General features: G+C 41.9%; 1 protein-coding gene across 1 annotated transcript in view; it reads left to right on the top strand.

The window, feature by feature from the left end:
- Nucleotides 1-16,818, top strand: part of LOC116840771 (putative oxidoreductase GLYR1 homolog) — a 40,950-nt gene that overhangs the window by 19,029 nt on the left and 5,103 nt on the right. The gene's annotated exons all lie outside the window — the stretch shown is intronic.

Below are 16,818 nucleotides of genomic sequence, written 5' to 3'. Positions count from 1 at the left end.
CGGAGAACGCTCTATGCGTTTTCACTTTTAGCCGCGCCGAATGCACCTACGTACGTACACTCCCGCGTCGCTTTTCCCTTCGCGGTTTCTTTTGCACGGTGTACAGGAACATGGACGTGTGAAATTTTTATGGATGGATTCCCCCCCGAAGCGGAATCGACGGTGAGATCGTCCGCAACATCGTCGGAGAAGGACCCGCCTTCGCGAAAGGTCACGAAGCGCGATTCTTGAAACACCCAATGCAATGTTCGCGCGACTTCTCGATGCCGTCCCCGGCAGTTTCTATCCGAACAGCTTACCGTGTGCTGTCTGAACAAGGCGAGGGTTACGCGAATTGTCCCTCGGGTCTGCCGCCGTGTAATATCGATCCGTGACCTAACTTTGTTCCTCCGCTTTCGCGGCCGAACACACGAGCCATTCGCAGCCAAATCGGAAATCTCGTCCAGCACACCTCGCAAAATTGCCTCGCGGTCGTAGCAAAAATTGTCCAGACGCGAGAAATTAGCCAAGACGGATAAATAAACGGTAAATATTGCGGTATCGCGTACGCTTCGCGTTCGATCAATACAGATGACAGGGACAGAATTTCTCTATCCGAGGTGTTTGTAAAGTTTGGCAAGAGAAGTTTGTCTCTCTGTGGCGCCCAACCGGATTAAAGTTAGTCATGCTTCTTATCAAAACTGACTACCAAGTGAAACACACCAGCGACGGGAAACAAACGAACGTATAATTCTCACAATCTCCTCCTAAACTTGCTCGCGGACGTTGCTAGAGTGCTGCTATGGTTAATTCTACGTACCATAGATAATTTTCCAGTAGACACAGAAAGCTGTGATAGATTTTAACTTTGACATTTGGACATCTGGGCCAGTTAAAACTTTTTTTTTGAGTGAACGTTTTCGAGCTGAGAGGTCGGACCGCGAAATCATACTCGTTTAGGAACGATCATAACTCAATTTTCTTTCTTCAGTGTCGTAGATATCTTTCCCGATGTCATACAGAAAAAAGCATTCTTTGTGGAAGAGATAAACGTGCTTATCGCACAACGCTTGATAACGTTGAGAAACGTCAGATTAAAGTTAATCAGACTGAGTGCGGACTGATTTCAAGTCGAAGTCAGCGATGCGCGCTTCGCTATTTGTTTTCGTCTCCGGCAGAAGAAGAGAGGCTTGCACCAGCAGAGACCACGATAATTCCGCGATTGCGGCGCAATTACGTAACGCACCGCGTGTGTTTGCGAACGGTCGGTTTTACGACGGAGATCGTTATACATGCGGCGCGCCTCGAAATCGTCGTCAGCGGTTAATTGCGCGCAATTGTGCGGCGCATGGCGTTGCGCGAGGCAAACTATTTCGCGGCCGAATCAATGACGAATGCCGTAGCTAGGTGTATTGCTTTACGGCCGTAATGTTGCTCATTGCTGCGCGAGTCAGGAGCTCAACGATTTGTCAATAAAGGCACCGACATCGGTCGTCGCGCACGGTTTCTACGTTTGATCCCGATGCGATGCGGGTTATATATCTTTCGTGCCAGGTACGCCTCGCGAACAATCGAAGCTATCTGCCGTTAATAGATTCACCACCTTCTCCCGCCAGTGTGTATAACGAAGGTCAATAATCCGATAAAACTATTTGTATCGAACACAGAATTCGCGACAGCACGCATTATCGGAGCATCGATCGTCCTTACGCAAGCCGAGGCTCCACGGGAAGCCTGTTGAGACATCTGTCGCGTCACTGATTCTTTTTTCTTTTTTTTTTCTAACGCTCTTGGTCTCGCTGCCGCGGAACCCCTATATTGATGACGTCAGAAGCGAGGAAACGTATGCCAGAAATTCTTGCATATCACTTTTACATGAAATCGATTTTTGCATGAGAGAACACTTCAGGTCGCTTCAGCACACTTGTGAAATGTTCCGGAAATTATCACTTTACTTGTCAGTCAATCCGTAGCCTTATAATTAACGCGACATACAATCTTCTTTCTTAACCCATAATTTTGCCATGTTAATTTTAAGGTTACTTGAAGGAATATTTCTGTTTGGAAAAGATTTTTATGTTTCACGTATTAATCTTTAAATTATAAAGACTACATAGCGCGTTAAACGAATAAGTTATATTTATTTATATTATTATATTATATAAGAAATATTTATAAGATTATATTTTTACTGTGAAGGGAAGATGATAATTTTTGAAGTATTTTACAGGTGTGTTCAATCGATCTAAAATATTCTTCCAAAAATCGTTCCATTTAAGAGTGATGCACAAGAATTTTTGGCATACGTTTTCTCGCTTCTGACGTCATCAAGCCAGAGTAACAGCAGTAAAACCAGGAATCGTACAATTCTTGACATATTTCGGATGCTAAGTACGCGCTCTTTTTATTTCAAGTTCCGTTTTTCTCATACCAGCGTCCCCCTCAAAATAACCATATAAGATTGTTTAACTTGAGAATTAGAAAGACGTCAAGAATACGGTTCCAGTGATGTGATTCTGTAACTTTTAACGACAGTGTTGTTATCGTTACGCAGCTTTTCTATCATACATTATATCTGCACAAGGACGACGTAATGATAACGGCACTGTCGTTGTAGAATCACACCACAGGAGTCTTAAACAGCACGATCCACCAATGGCGGATGCTAATTTTGGTAAAGAGTCACGTCTGTCACGAGAAATCGATGACGCGGGTATTTTTTTCCCAACACTTTGGTATTTTGATTCCAATGCTTCAATATTTTTATTCAACACAGTCGAGTTAAATTCTTTTTTTTTTATAATACACACACATACTGTTGGATAATATATTGCGAGATTTCTCCGAATTATTGCGATACGTGGCAATAATTAATCTTTACTGTGCAAGCAGCATTTTTACAAATTTTCCGTGTCTGCCTTACAGCTGTCTCACATTCGTTGGGAAAGCAACGCGCGACGATATTTTGTTAGCCTGTGTTTTGGAAACAAATACCTGCGAGTCACCAAGCGATAAGTCCGAGCCGTTCTCGGAATGTATTAGTCGCTAACCTGGCAGCACATTTGTTGCAAGGTTGTCCTGGTCGAGATCTATCATTGATTTCCTTTTGTCCCTTTCTTTTCTAAGAACACATTCTTTCACGCGACGAACGAAAGCATTTCGTGGTCGTTCATGTTCATATTTTTAGGAAAGCGCACGTTAGTGTGACTGAATTTGTTATTATCGGGAAATCAAATGAAAAACTCGGTTGTAAGAATAGAAAGATTCCTGTTGAGAGGTTTCTACTCAAGCCAATCGTTCTCAGTCACCACTCAACCGAGTTTTAACGCAATTGAATGTTCAGACAAATGTTTTCGGTCACAATAACGAAGACATTATTTCTCGTCAGCGAGATTTTTCATTGCTTCCCATTAGACGAACTAAAATTTTTCCCTCTGTAGAATATGTCGCGTGTTTCATACTTTTCAGACGCAAAATCGATTTCAAACTGCGATCAAAGATCTAATAAACAAGTTAGCTGATTTGCTTCTGCGAATTAGCTTCTTGCTGTCTTTTTTTATTCATTTGTAACTCGCAATCATGCATTGCGCTAACAATCGACGAGATCCAAACATACATTAATATGGCTGCGCCGACGTGCCTAAGATCATTAATTTTCGCAATGTCATCCTCAAGATAAATGTCTCGTGTGCGTGTAACAGTCTTCATCAAGTATGTAGCGTCGCTCTCCTAGATTAATGCGGCATTTCTGGAGGTGGATTAATTGGTGACCTTCGACCTATATGCTCGTGAAGTGTATTATTTTGTCCAAATACAATAAGCGATTTCACGTTATGGGTTACGAATTATCGGTGTCGTCCGATATCTTTCGTAAAATTAGTCGGAGCTATTTCGAAAAGAACTTTCTATATTTGTCAAGAGTGCAACCCGATATAGTTCTGACTCCTTTATACACGCGGCAGAAATATCGCTTGGAAAGTAATACGTATTCCGTGACAAATCAGCGGTCGAATCTATAACGATCACTATCAAGCTCTGCGATATTTTTGAGACGTCGAGACAAGTATATTGTTTCATTTATACGACTTCGAGATTGTTTTCACGTTTCGTATATTATTTTTGATATCTCGGGGAATGTTTTCTCGAGAGGCTGCCTCTCCGCAAAGAGGCCACTCGCTCTCTGAATAACAGTTCACGAGTGTTTCGAGGAAACAAACGTGTTTCCAAGCCGCTATATCACACTTTTCGAATTCTGCCGTGCTCTCTCTCTCTCTCTCTGTCTCTCTCTCTCTCTCTTTGACTTTTCGCGTGTCCACGTTTCAAACAGTCCGAAAGTAAGGATAGGAAAAGATTTCGCCGTTGAGAGATATTCGCCGGCACACCTGCTACTCACTTGTCTAAACTGTCACGCGTGTTTATACCGATACGGCCTTGGACGTCGACCGTCGTCGATGTTGTTGCCGTCGTCGTTGTAGTCGTCGCCGACGACTACGACGACGACATACAATTTCGACTGAGCTACGATCTATAAAGGCGATCGTATGCGTCACATGAACGAATTTAAATGGCGAGTAGAAAATGCCGACGAAAGGTGAACTCGCGACGAGCAGACGTCGCCGAGACGCTTCCATCAACGCTGCCAACAGTCTACAGAAAAGAAAAAAAAACACGCGCAGAATACTAATGACCGGAGGAATAAGCAGTAACATTATATAACACTAAAGCACTAATAGCTCATTCTCAGTATAATCGCTGCTGCATTAGTAATCAAAATTTTGTCATCTTACCTAATTTTTTCTTGATTATTTTTTCTTGATTATTTAACGTGAGAGCTTGGTATTATTCGCTAAAGAAAACGCTACCGAGGAATATTGACGGCGAGTTAAACGAGAAGTCTCACCTTACCTCGCGGGCTAAGACCATGACTTAAAAAGAATCGAAAGATTGGCAACCGCGGCTGCAAATTAGCTCGAAAGAACACGGTTGCATATTGGTTACCTAATAATAAGTCCGAGAGTGGCCTCAATTGGCAAAGTTTTGTAGGTTACAGGAAGACCACGTGAAAACTCGTGCGTCCTTGTACACGTCGTCGTCGTCGTCGTCGTCGTCGTCGTCGTCGTTGTCGTCGTCGGTCATGGTCAGGAGGAGGCGATTCCGAAGGGTAGGGTCATCTGGTTTTTCGGTCTGATCTCTCTCTCAAGAGAAGAGCAGAGAGAGAGAAAGATCTCTCTCTTTCCTCTTTTCTCAACATGGATATCTCTCTGCGTCAATATTCTCTTTTGTGTAGAGTAGTTCACGTGCCATTTAGTAACTCTGTAACGTTGTACGAACGAATGCTTTTACGAACCTCGTATTGATCTCGTCACTATGCCTTTGTCTTTTTTCCTACACGAAAAACGGGTCCGTCGAATACGCGGAAATTGCATAGATGATAAATGTGCCTAGAAAAAAAGCGAACTAGCTGGCGAAGAGCGTCGCATAAACTCGATTTTTTTATCAATAAATTTTGTCGAATGATACCTCGTCTCATGATAAAAAAGAGGATTTATTATAAGGGGAAATTAACATTTTTGAACCGTCGATATCTTCAAAATATTTTATCGAACTAACTACGTCACTGTGTTATATTGCTTTATTTTCCTGTTTCGTCTCCTTCACGCATCAGTTCATATATTTTCATGTTTATCTATTTATTTCATTAATTATTTACTCTGTTTTACTGTTTTATTCTAATTTCTATATCTGTAATTGAGAAGTTTATGTTGTGTCTGTTTATCATTTACGACATAATTTATTTTACTTATACTATAAAGAATTTTTCCGTGAATAAAAATTAAAGTATCTGCAAATCTTGAAAAATTGCTTAGACTGGAATTGATTTTTTAATTGTTTCACGTAGCTCTCGTAAAATCAGATCTTTCTATAAACAGAAATAATGACACGAGTTGACTCAAGTCCATCACACTACGGATTGGAGGTAGAGGATTGCGGATTGAAGATTGGAACTTGACTAATTGGAGCTAAGTAGGCCAAGACCAAAGTGCATTGATTCGTCGAAATTTAATCTTCAATCCGCAATCTTCAACTTCCAATCCGTAACACGGGCTTTTATTTCTTTCCAAGAGACTATATGTCGCCTTTGATACGTTCTGTACAATTCATTGGGCATTGAAAGCACGTTTCCTGAAGAATGGATAGGAGATCAGTTCCTGCGGACGTTACGTAACGACATCGATAAGTCAGATCCAAATCCTTTTGGCGGATAGGATGCAGCCGAGAGGAAATCGATTGCTCTTCAAGTATCTCGTAAAAACCCATATCTCGTAAAAACCGCGATACGATAAACGTTTTTTGGTGGAAATGATAATCATGTGGAGAATAAAACAACTCCGCGATGTCACTCGAGACGATGAAGTGAGTTTTCCAGTTCCTTGACGAGATAATCGCGCGATAAGATCGCGTTCTGATACTATCACGCGCGTTTGATCGATCCCTTTGACAAAAGATGCAAAGACGTTGACATCCATTTCAGATCGGAGTCTTTAACCTCGCGCCTCCTACGCTCCAACCGCGAAAAGAATATAATATTCCGTTATGTAACGCTCTTAACGCTCCGCCGAAAGTAGCCTGCGTTGTCTTTCACATCCGTGCCAAGGAGGAGGGGGAGAATGAACGGCGTCCGCGCAAGGAGCAAGGAAAATCAAGTCCTCCGTTCGCTTCGAACCGGAATAACGGCAGTTGTGGGCTGTGGATCGATTTTTCCAATCTCTTGGTAAGCTAATTCAACAGTTAGATCGCACGTTTGTCTTTGTCCAATTTGCAGGAGAAACAGACATGTATAATTCAACTGTTAGTTGGCTTATCGAGTGGGCGGCAAGATCGATTCTGGGGCCGTATTCCTGGAAAATATCGCATACGATATTCCGATGAAAAGCTCCAGTATATATAACACATGAACTATAGCTTTTCATAGAAATACACGATATTTTTCGAGGATATAAGACCCCTTGTATCGCGACTGTTTCTAGGCGCACGAGTGCGACGAGGCGGCGCGATTCTCTTATACGGAGCGAGAGGCACGAAGCGGCTGCGGCGGCCCCGAGGCCCGTAGGACTCGAATCGAGTCGTGCCGACCGGAGCTCCCGATCAGCTGGGAGCGCGGCGTTGTCGCTTCGTAGGCGCCTGACCCCCGACCGTACCTCGAGTCGTCGGCGTGGATCAATAGTCAGCCGAGCTGGCAACGTCGCAGCTACTCTACCGTCGGTTCTCTTTATTTAACGTGCCGGTCGCCCCAAAGCGCGATGCACCACCGTCGACCGCTTCCTTTGAGTCCTTCTCGCTGCGTGACTCTCTCCTTTTTACGCTCTATCCTCGTGTTGTATTTTGTCGTCTAGCTTCTCTGATATTCTTTCGTCCTTGTTCCTTGTGTTACGATATTTTCCTAGATTTTCTTTCTTTCTATTCGAGCTCGATGATCGGCCTAGTCCGACGACTTCTCGTTCTGTCCTACTGACATTTTTAGGAGAGCTCTATTTCTCACTAAATAACAGAGAGGTGTGAATGGCTGATGTGACCGTAATCAGTATCCGGGAAAAGGTTCAGACTGAGCAGCGAGCTCAGCCGTCGTAGCTATTGTACTCGCAACTATAAATACTTGGCGCTGGGTATGTGAACGCGAGCGCGGGGGATCAGGGCCGTAGATACCGACCTCGGCCATTGCACCCGGGTGTTACTTGAATGGACGTAACCGTCGTCGCTCGTCGGCCGCGTTATGCCGTGGTTCCAAGCTGGTTCGAAGAGCGGACTCTGTTAATCGGATATCGATATGCCGGCACATAAATACCGGTGAATAGATATCGATGTATTTAAAAGGAACATCGATAATCCGGGTACTGTTACCGTCGTCGCGCGCATACATATTGAATCACGATAGTTTCAAGGCACACCGCCGCAGAAATAAATTTCTTCACATGCTAAGTAAAAAGTGTAGAACGTTCTCCTGTCAGATCTGGAACACCGCAGTATATATTCAAATTATCTCTTTCCTTTTACTCACGTGAATTTTATCATTTCAGATTGCAACTTGAGATCGTAGTAACGTGTACGTTGATGTATGTGATGTACGGAGACTCCTTTGTATCTTTGTTGCGTCGCGTTGCATTTCTTAAAGCGGAGATATTCCTTATCTTGAATGTACCGTCGACGATGTTCCCTCGCAATTTGTGCTAAACTGAAAGCAGGAAAACAACACGTCTACTTCAACATAGAAGCTCGACAACGGGACGTCACGTTGTTTACCTAAGATTTGCCAGACGCTTAGTTAGCTTCTAGTTGATGATGAAGTAGCGGTGCACGTGGAGGGATTCCATCGGCGACAGGTGAAAACAGGAAGGCCTCGGATTACATACTTTCACGCTAATGCGATTGATCACGTTTGTTCGTCTCGTCTTGCAGAGACGACAAAGTGAGTGCGAACGCCATAGATAAAAGCCGGCCTCGGCGAGAATCGACTTCCTCCGCCCTATAAACTCCTCGGCCCCTTGCCATGACCTATTTCCGCGCCGAGTCCTAGAAAAAGAAGCAATACACACCCTGTCGCAAATAACTATGATTCGCCAACGTCGTTATGAGGACTCCTCAAATCCGTCGAACGACAAGATAAATTGCATCCTTCCACGTAACAACTGCTGATGAAGCCACTCTCCTTTATCGTTACGATAATGCAATATTTTTTTCTGATTAACCTGGCAAAAAATACGAAATTATATATCAGTTAAGTTTATTTTGGACGATATGCGATGTATTTGTACCGCCTCGATCGATCCTTCTCATCTCCTTTTCCGTAATATCAGTATATTTTGTTTTCTATCACTATCTATTATACATTTCCTCTATCGATAATTTTCTTTGCACTATCTACATTAATCTATCTAACTATTTTCCGTAATATCAGTATATTTTGTTTTCTATCACTATCTATTATACATTTCCTCTATCGATAATTTTCTTTGCACTATCTACATTAATCTATCTAACTATTTTCCGTAATATCAGTATATTTTGTTTTCTATCACTATCTATTATACATTTCCTCTATCGATAATTTTCTTTGCACTATCTACATTAATCTATCTAACTATTTTCCGTAATATCAGTATATTTTGTTTTCTATCACTATCTATTATACATTTCTTCTATCGATAATTTTCTTTGCACTATCTACACTAATCTAACTATCTGTTCTTTATAACATTATAACTTTTATTATGCACTTTTTCCGCCCCAAATCTTGCTTTCCTACCTAACGCCTTCATTTACACACTATCTACGCATTCATTGCTACATAATTTCCCATCTATATCTCTTTCCCGCCCTCTTATAAATTCAATACATTAAAATATATTAAAATCAACAAATAATTAGTTATTTTCAATTTGATGTTCCAAGCAACTTCTATAATGGAGATATAGCTAACTTAACTTACATAGACGAGAACAAATGTGACTTGTATCCCAGGCAGTGTGCTCTCTTAAAATGAATCAGTGAAACATCACTGAAAACAGTGAATATACACTGATTTGCAGTTATAAGTGTTGCACTTTCAGTGCTCAGTGCTATACTTATAACTGATATCAGTGGCTATTCACTGATTCAGAAAAAGAGTGTGTGTTTATTAAAATGAGAAATGATATGCCACGATAATTGTTCGATCTGTTTATTTAACGATCATTGCTCTGGAAATTTGCATACTCTGCATCGGCGTTGTTTGAACACTTCCACGCGTATGAGAATTCTGCAGTAGTTGAGCGGTCAACGACCGTCAATTTCCTCGATTACCCAATGCCTCGCTGGCTGGCTTCTCGTTTTTGTCTCAAGCGGCCGTTTGTTACCGGCGTGTGCGGGTGGCTCGCTAATTATCCCGCTGTTTAACATACCCATTCGCCGTTCCGCCTGCTTATTCTCCTACTGTTCCACCGTGCGCGTTCCCGCCGAAGCCATATCAGCAGCTGGGTCAAATTAATCGTCGGTCAAGCTCTGGATGAGTCCTCCGCCACCATCGCCACATGGTGTCCATATGGCGCAGGAGAGAAATTCTCGAATCGAATCCAGCTTCTGCATCGCCAAACAATGAGCTGAAGAGATACGCATCTTCGACGCGTAAGAAACGCATCGTTCACTGTCGACTTTCGCGCAATTTCGCAAATGGCCGCACGATGTTTAATTAAATGCATAACCGCACGCGATCGCGTGTGTGCGTACGCGCGCTCGTGTCCAATTCGTACAGCTCGTTCGTCGTCAATCAGGGTAAAAGCTGTTTCATGCCCCGGACGAAACAATTTGATCATCTCCCGATCGATACTTATATAGGAGGTATAAATCTAATTTGGACAAGCAGCCTTGTGTGTGTGTGTGTGTGTGTGTATGTGTGTGCGCGCGCGCGCGCGTGCCATCAGACAACTCGGCGAGAAATTAATGCCGTGTGGCGTGGGAACAGCGACATCCTTTGTTTTCACATTCGCGAAATATTTAATCTCTTCTGCACTTATCCTTTTATTTGCGGACATTTTTATTCACGGTATAACGGGGCCGTCGATGTTAATGATTAAATCGATACTGTGAAATTTTTATTCTCTCTTTGAGTCGAGCACTACGATACTTTTGCTTGAAATATTAATCGCTCATTTCGACGATATCGAGTTCAATTTCATAGCAATCGCGACCGTGGGTGTTCATCGATAACATGTGAATATCCCGCAATCGCGATATCTATAGTGAGTGGGACCGATTGCGATTCTTCCTTGACCCGCGAGAGAACGAACAGTATTATAGGATCAGAATAGTTTCTTCTCTCTCTTAGTTCCCTCGTGATCTTCAAGAAACCCGTTTACCCTTTAGATTTAACCCGAGAGTATTTTCACCGCGTACACAAACACCCACAATTGCTTCTTCGATTATTAGGAGCGGTCGGTTGCAGAGGCGTTGTTGCAAGTGCATATAATGGGCGCGACGCGGGGATGGCAAATGGTATTGTCCGCTGGTGGACCATTAAAGCAGACGCTAAACTGTCACTCTCAATGTTAAGCATGTGCGGTTGTCCACCCACGTGTTACGTAGATCAGACATGCGTGGGGCGGAATAGCAAATATTCCACTTTCTAAGGCCGTGCAAGCCACGTCGTAGCCAGTCGGAATCACCAAGGAACATATCTGTTAATACTCTCAGCGCGATTTACATCTAACTCTGAAGATGTTTGTGAAAACGCTCGTATAATACCCTTGTTATCTTGTCTCGACGCTTGCTGACGATACACATGTTTTCCAAGTGCGCTTAATTTCTTAAGTTATGCATTACTTGCGATACGTAGTCTCTAGGACAATTCAACGTTAACGTCTGGAATATTCTGTTAAACGGATCATTAAAAAGACGATAATGGAAAAAACTTTGTCACATATGTATATCTGGTTGAAACAAATATTTGTTGCATAATTTTAATTCTCCACAGATTTTGGGGACAGCCGGAATTTCAATTGTGTTATAAATTTTGCTAAAAAAATTATAAATATTGACTGAATAACGTTCTGACTAGAAGATAGAGATCTGAAATAATGAGATACATTTTTGCTCCAGTTTTTTTTTTACTACTCATACATGAGAAGAAGAGTGATATCGTCCACGAAGCGTGTCGCGATAACAAAATAGAGAAGCAGATGGAGGATATATTTGAAAACATATAAATCTTTTGAGAAGTCATACGGAACGAATATCAACGAGGAGAATCTCAGTATTTCCCTTCAAGAATATGCAGTGTCCCACTTAAACCAGGCCATCTAAATATTTCCTTCAATTTTCTCTTACTTTAAGTAACTCATCGCGAACGATAAATCGATAAACTGATAAATTGCTTGGAAATGATCAAGTCTTAAGGCTTTCAGAGATCATTTGTAGTGCGATAGCACTAGTTTCACTTTAATTTTCAGAGTCAAAGATCAATTTAAAAGTAATGTCATATACATATTTCAACGTATTTTAATATCAGCTATACGATACAATAAAAAAAAGTATTTATATGCAAAAAAAAACATCGATGATCTTCGATCGAAAACTCTGAAAAAAATTACTTTGAAAAAATAATCTTTTTTGCAACGTATTGGTTTCTTCATATCATTCAATTTATGTATAAAATATTTTTTTCACAATTCATGGAGATATTTAGGTGGCCTGGTTTAGGTGGGACACCCTGTATAAAAAGAAAATAACTATTTCTAAAATATTAACAAGGAGACGCGTTAGCGTCATCGATGGAAATATGTATGAAACTGAAAACATTGTGCATCCAATGGCGCATTGGATCTATCGAGTTACAAACGGTCAGCCGGGAATCGTTGCAACGTTATTGCCACGCGAAACACGAACGTGCGCGCGTGTCCACGTAGCCATGCAGAGCGCAGCTGCGTTTGTCCTGGAAACCGTTGAATTCCTTCCATCGTGGAAGCCCTGCGAGTTGGTTCAAGGCCGTCGAGTGATACACGCAGCATTGCCCGTACTTGTCGAGCATGTCACCTCTCTCAGCCGGGTTTATTTGTGTTTGCTCGTCCGTCGACACCGTATTTTTCTGCGTCGCGCAGTGACGAAACTTGCCGCGGCGTCGATCTTTTGCGAAAAGATTCGCGCGGCCGAACGCGTTTCTTACGTAATCGTATCCTTGCACGACGCCACGAACATTTTCGACACGTTCGACACGGTTGATCTGGTTGAATATACGTAAATATTAACGAGGATCGAAACAGAAAAGCTGGAGAAATTTTTTCATATCTTGTGATACAGAAATAGAAATTAAGAATATCGTGATACTTTATTTTGTTGTATTCTCTTTTTCTTTCCGTAGAAATTACATAGAAATTTTATTTTGCTCGCGATACGTAATTTTTACTTTACATGGAGAGAATTTCTGCAATAAAAATTATCATAGAATTTTGTAACCCAAGAATAGAACGACATTCTACAGTAATTAACTATCCTTCTATTTCATGTTATTTCATGTTATTTGTATTTTAGGAACTAAAATGTGCTATTAAATAATTTCCTATGTCTTCTAGCGAAATATATATTTTCTATGTTTATTCCTTAGCAAACTATAGCAAACTTTAGTTAGAAACCTAGTAAAATTGGAAAGAAACAATTGATATAACAAAAAAACTATAATATTCTCTCCGTGTAGTTTAAGAATGCTTATTATTTTCGATTGTTTCTACTTAAAAAAAAATTCTACATTTTTTTAGTGAAATGTACTGAAATAGAGGAAAAACTAGATTTTCCGATTTTATCAGCTCGCTTTCCTTTCGATTCATCGGTCGACTTGCCGACGAAAGTAAGGAAGTGTGGCAACGTGAAATCGACAATTGACTCTCTTCTTCCGTGAAGACGCTCGAAATAGCGAGGGTTACACACTCGGACGGTTTTTGTAATTATAAATGACCCCGTTCTCGCCGCGCTGGATGGTGTGTCTGCTTTCCGACACACGCGCGGAACCGTTCGGAAATATTTGTTCGTCCGAGATGCTTCCGAGAGTCATGTGATAAACATCGTCGCCGGGTGCTGAGTGCCAAACGACCGATAGCGATGCTGCTTCGACTCGCTCTCTCGGCCAAGATGCTAATGATTAAACCGAAATTAGTAAGCGGAGGGGTGCCACACCTCTCCGTTCCGATCGAATTTCGATGTTTGTACGCAGTTGGCGATACGTGCACAATACGCTGCGCAAAATAAACCGCGATTTCAATATCGCGTTCCGCTATCTGACTCGGAGAGTCGAATGTTTCTCGGCGAAAAGCCGACACAGCGGTTTTATTATTTCGTCGTAACTCAGTTTTGGGACGACCTGTACGCATTCAGCCTACACGTGTGCGTGTCGCGTACGTGGGTGGGTGGGTGGATGGATGGGTGGGTGGCAATTGGAGGAAGAGAACGCTCGATTGCTCGACTTACATTTGCGTCGCGATACGTTGCGCGGAAAGAGAGAAAAGAGCGGTTCTTTGACCATTAATCGCTCTTAGCACGATTCCTGTCGCACTCATTCAGAGCTCCTTCCGTCCTCGTCGCAATTGCGCGCCGACGAAGGTTGGAGCCGAGCCTCGAGAATGTCAGTATGAGAACACACCGCATTCGCGTTACGTTACATCGTCAGATGATGCCTGTAAACTTTTATTAGAATTCATAACCGTAAGATGGCCGACGTCAGCGTGAATCATTACACGGGAGGTCACGAATGTTAAACGCCGATTGACTCAAAGCTAATAACGATCGTGGCAGAATAGTGTGCTATATGTATGTTAAGACGATAGAATCTTTGTGTGATTTTCGCGAACGCCGATGAAAATGACGAAAAGTACATCGCACAGTAGAACGTGAATATTGGATGTAATATTCTCGAAGTAGACCGCGACGAAACGGGACGCTACTTTTCACCAAGAGTCGAGGAAACGTGAAAAAAAAAACAGCGAGAAAGCCGCGTTATTAATGACTATGCGTGAAGGACGAACGCAATTTCGACAAATTTGCGTCTCCACCATCTGTCTATCAGTGGAAATGAAAGTACCGAATTTTTAATCTAATCTGTAGATTATTTATTCAGTACGCATATGGGGACGAGTTTGCTCACGAATTATATCTTTTTGTTTTTTTTATCGCAGCTCGTTAACGAACATATATCGCAAACGAACACATATATATACAGGGTGTCTCACACTCTCTCCTCCGGGCATTTTGTAGGGACGTAGAACAGGTTGAGGTGAACATAAAAGTCCTATACCGTTTTGCGATATTCGTATTAATTATCGAGATATTAATTGTAGAAAACTTGTAAATGATCATGCAGAATATGGTAAATGAGTTATAGCAGCGACGACTGCCGTCGTACTTATACTTTAGATCAAATTGAACAAAAAAGTCCTCTACAATTTTCCAAATAATCACATAGATTTTTAATTATTAATTAAAGAAGATTATTGCACGATTTTGCGTGATAATGTACTCATCTCCTTTAATTAATAATTAAAAATCTATGTGATTATTTGCAAAATGATAGAGGACTTTTTTGTTCAATTTGACCTAAAGTATAAGTACACGACGGCAGTCGTCGCTATTATAACTCATTTACCATATCCTGCATGATTATTCACAAATTTCCTGCAATTAATATCTCGATAATTATTGCGAATATCGCAAAACGGTATTAGGACTTTTATGTTTACCTCAACCTGTTCTACGTCTCCACAAAATGCCGAAGGAGATGTGAGACACCCTGTACACACACACACACACGCGCGCGCGCACGCGCATACACACACACACACAGAGGATATTTAACGATGCACATGAAACTCTAGTGCGTACATGGAAATTAGGTAAAATTGAACAAAAAATTCTTCTACCATTTTGCAACCACGTAAAATTAATTAAGGAAGATTGATGTGAGAGAGTGTGTGTGAGTGAGAGAAAGAGAGTATACGTTATGAACAGGAAATGAGCTGTGATAGCGACGACTGCTGTCGTATGTGTGGATTAGGTTAAGTTAAACTGAGCAAAAAAGTGTCCTCAACGATTTTTCAAATAATCACGTAGATATTTGAGTTCCTAAAGAAGATTGATTAATGCCGTGCGATTGGCTTCGAATCTGTTTTAATCAATAACTCAAGGATTCATGTGGTTACTTGCAAAATGGTAGAGGACATTTTTATGCAGCTTAATCCAGAAACATATAACAGCAGGCATCATTTGCCGCATGGCACATGATTATTCACAAATCTTTTTGTATTAATAATACAAGATTTTACGTGATTGTAAAATGGAGAATTTTTTTGTTCAGATTTACCTAATTAATACTACAAGATTTTACGTGATTGTTAGTAAAATGGAGAAATTTTTTGTTCAGATTGACCTAATTTACACGAGAGTTTCATGTTTTCGTCAGACTTTCTCTATATAAACACATTTAATTTCTTTCTTTGTCATAATAATACACCAGATGAGATAGGAATAAGTAGATAGGACACGCTCGTGCTGTCTGCGCGAATGTTCGGTGCCTTCCTAAGCGTAAGTCTGCACTTATCGTTCCACTCGACGTATAAAATTATATAAGACTCATCAAATTTAGAGTGTATCTGACACGTAATCTGCCATATTACTCGATATGCAACCCGAGTCACATTTGATACGGCTTGCGATAAGACTCGCGATATACAGCTCATCTCGAGATAATTTCAAGCTAATTCTTTCAACGTCGGGTCACAACAATGCGATACGGAACGGTGGGGAAACACGAGCTTCCTGCGCGTCAAGGTGCGATCTTGCTGTGCTCTCGAAACGGCACGCACGCACGCACGCACGCACACAGACGGCACAACGCATGGCGTCGACCGTTGACTCCGGAATAAACGTGCCAGGGGCGGGCGTGTAGCCGCTGCGAGAGATCGGACAAACAGATTTCGGATCTCGACGAAAATAGGAGCCGACCGATATTCTCCATCGATCTCGGCGGACGGAGAAAAGAATGCGTCGTGGCGACGTGACCGGACACGTGACGAAATCAATCCGTCGCCGACGTAATACAACAAACTGCGTCTTTGACGACTCGTTGACCTCGTACACGATGAAAAGTCAATCTCGGAAGTCACTTGTGTAGAGACCTGGTCTGACATTTCCTCGCGAACGGCTTCGCGCTCGAAGCTGCCCTGCGAGCCAACGCGAAGGCAAACACGGGCCGCTCAGCGGCCATTCGCCATATTTCTTGCGTCGGGATAGAGCATTCGAAACTTCCAGAAGATTCCTGGACATGCCTCG

This window comes from Odontomachus brunneus, unplaced genomic scaffold, assembly GCF_010583005.1.
Source record: "Odontomachus brunneus isolate Ranch 3 - 2012 unplaced genomic scaffold, Obru_v1 Obru_scaffold_011, whole genome shotgun sequence".
NCBI classification, from domain to species: Eukaryota; Metazoa; Arthropoda; class Insecta; order Hymenoptera; family Formicidae; genus Odontomachus; species Odontomachus brunneus.
This window is presented reverse-complemented; position numbering and strand designations above follow the sequence as displayed.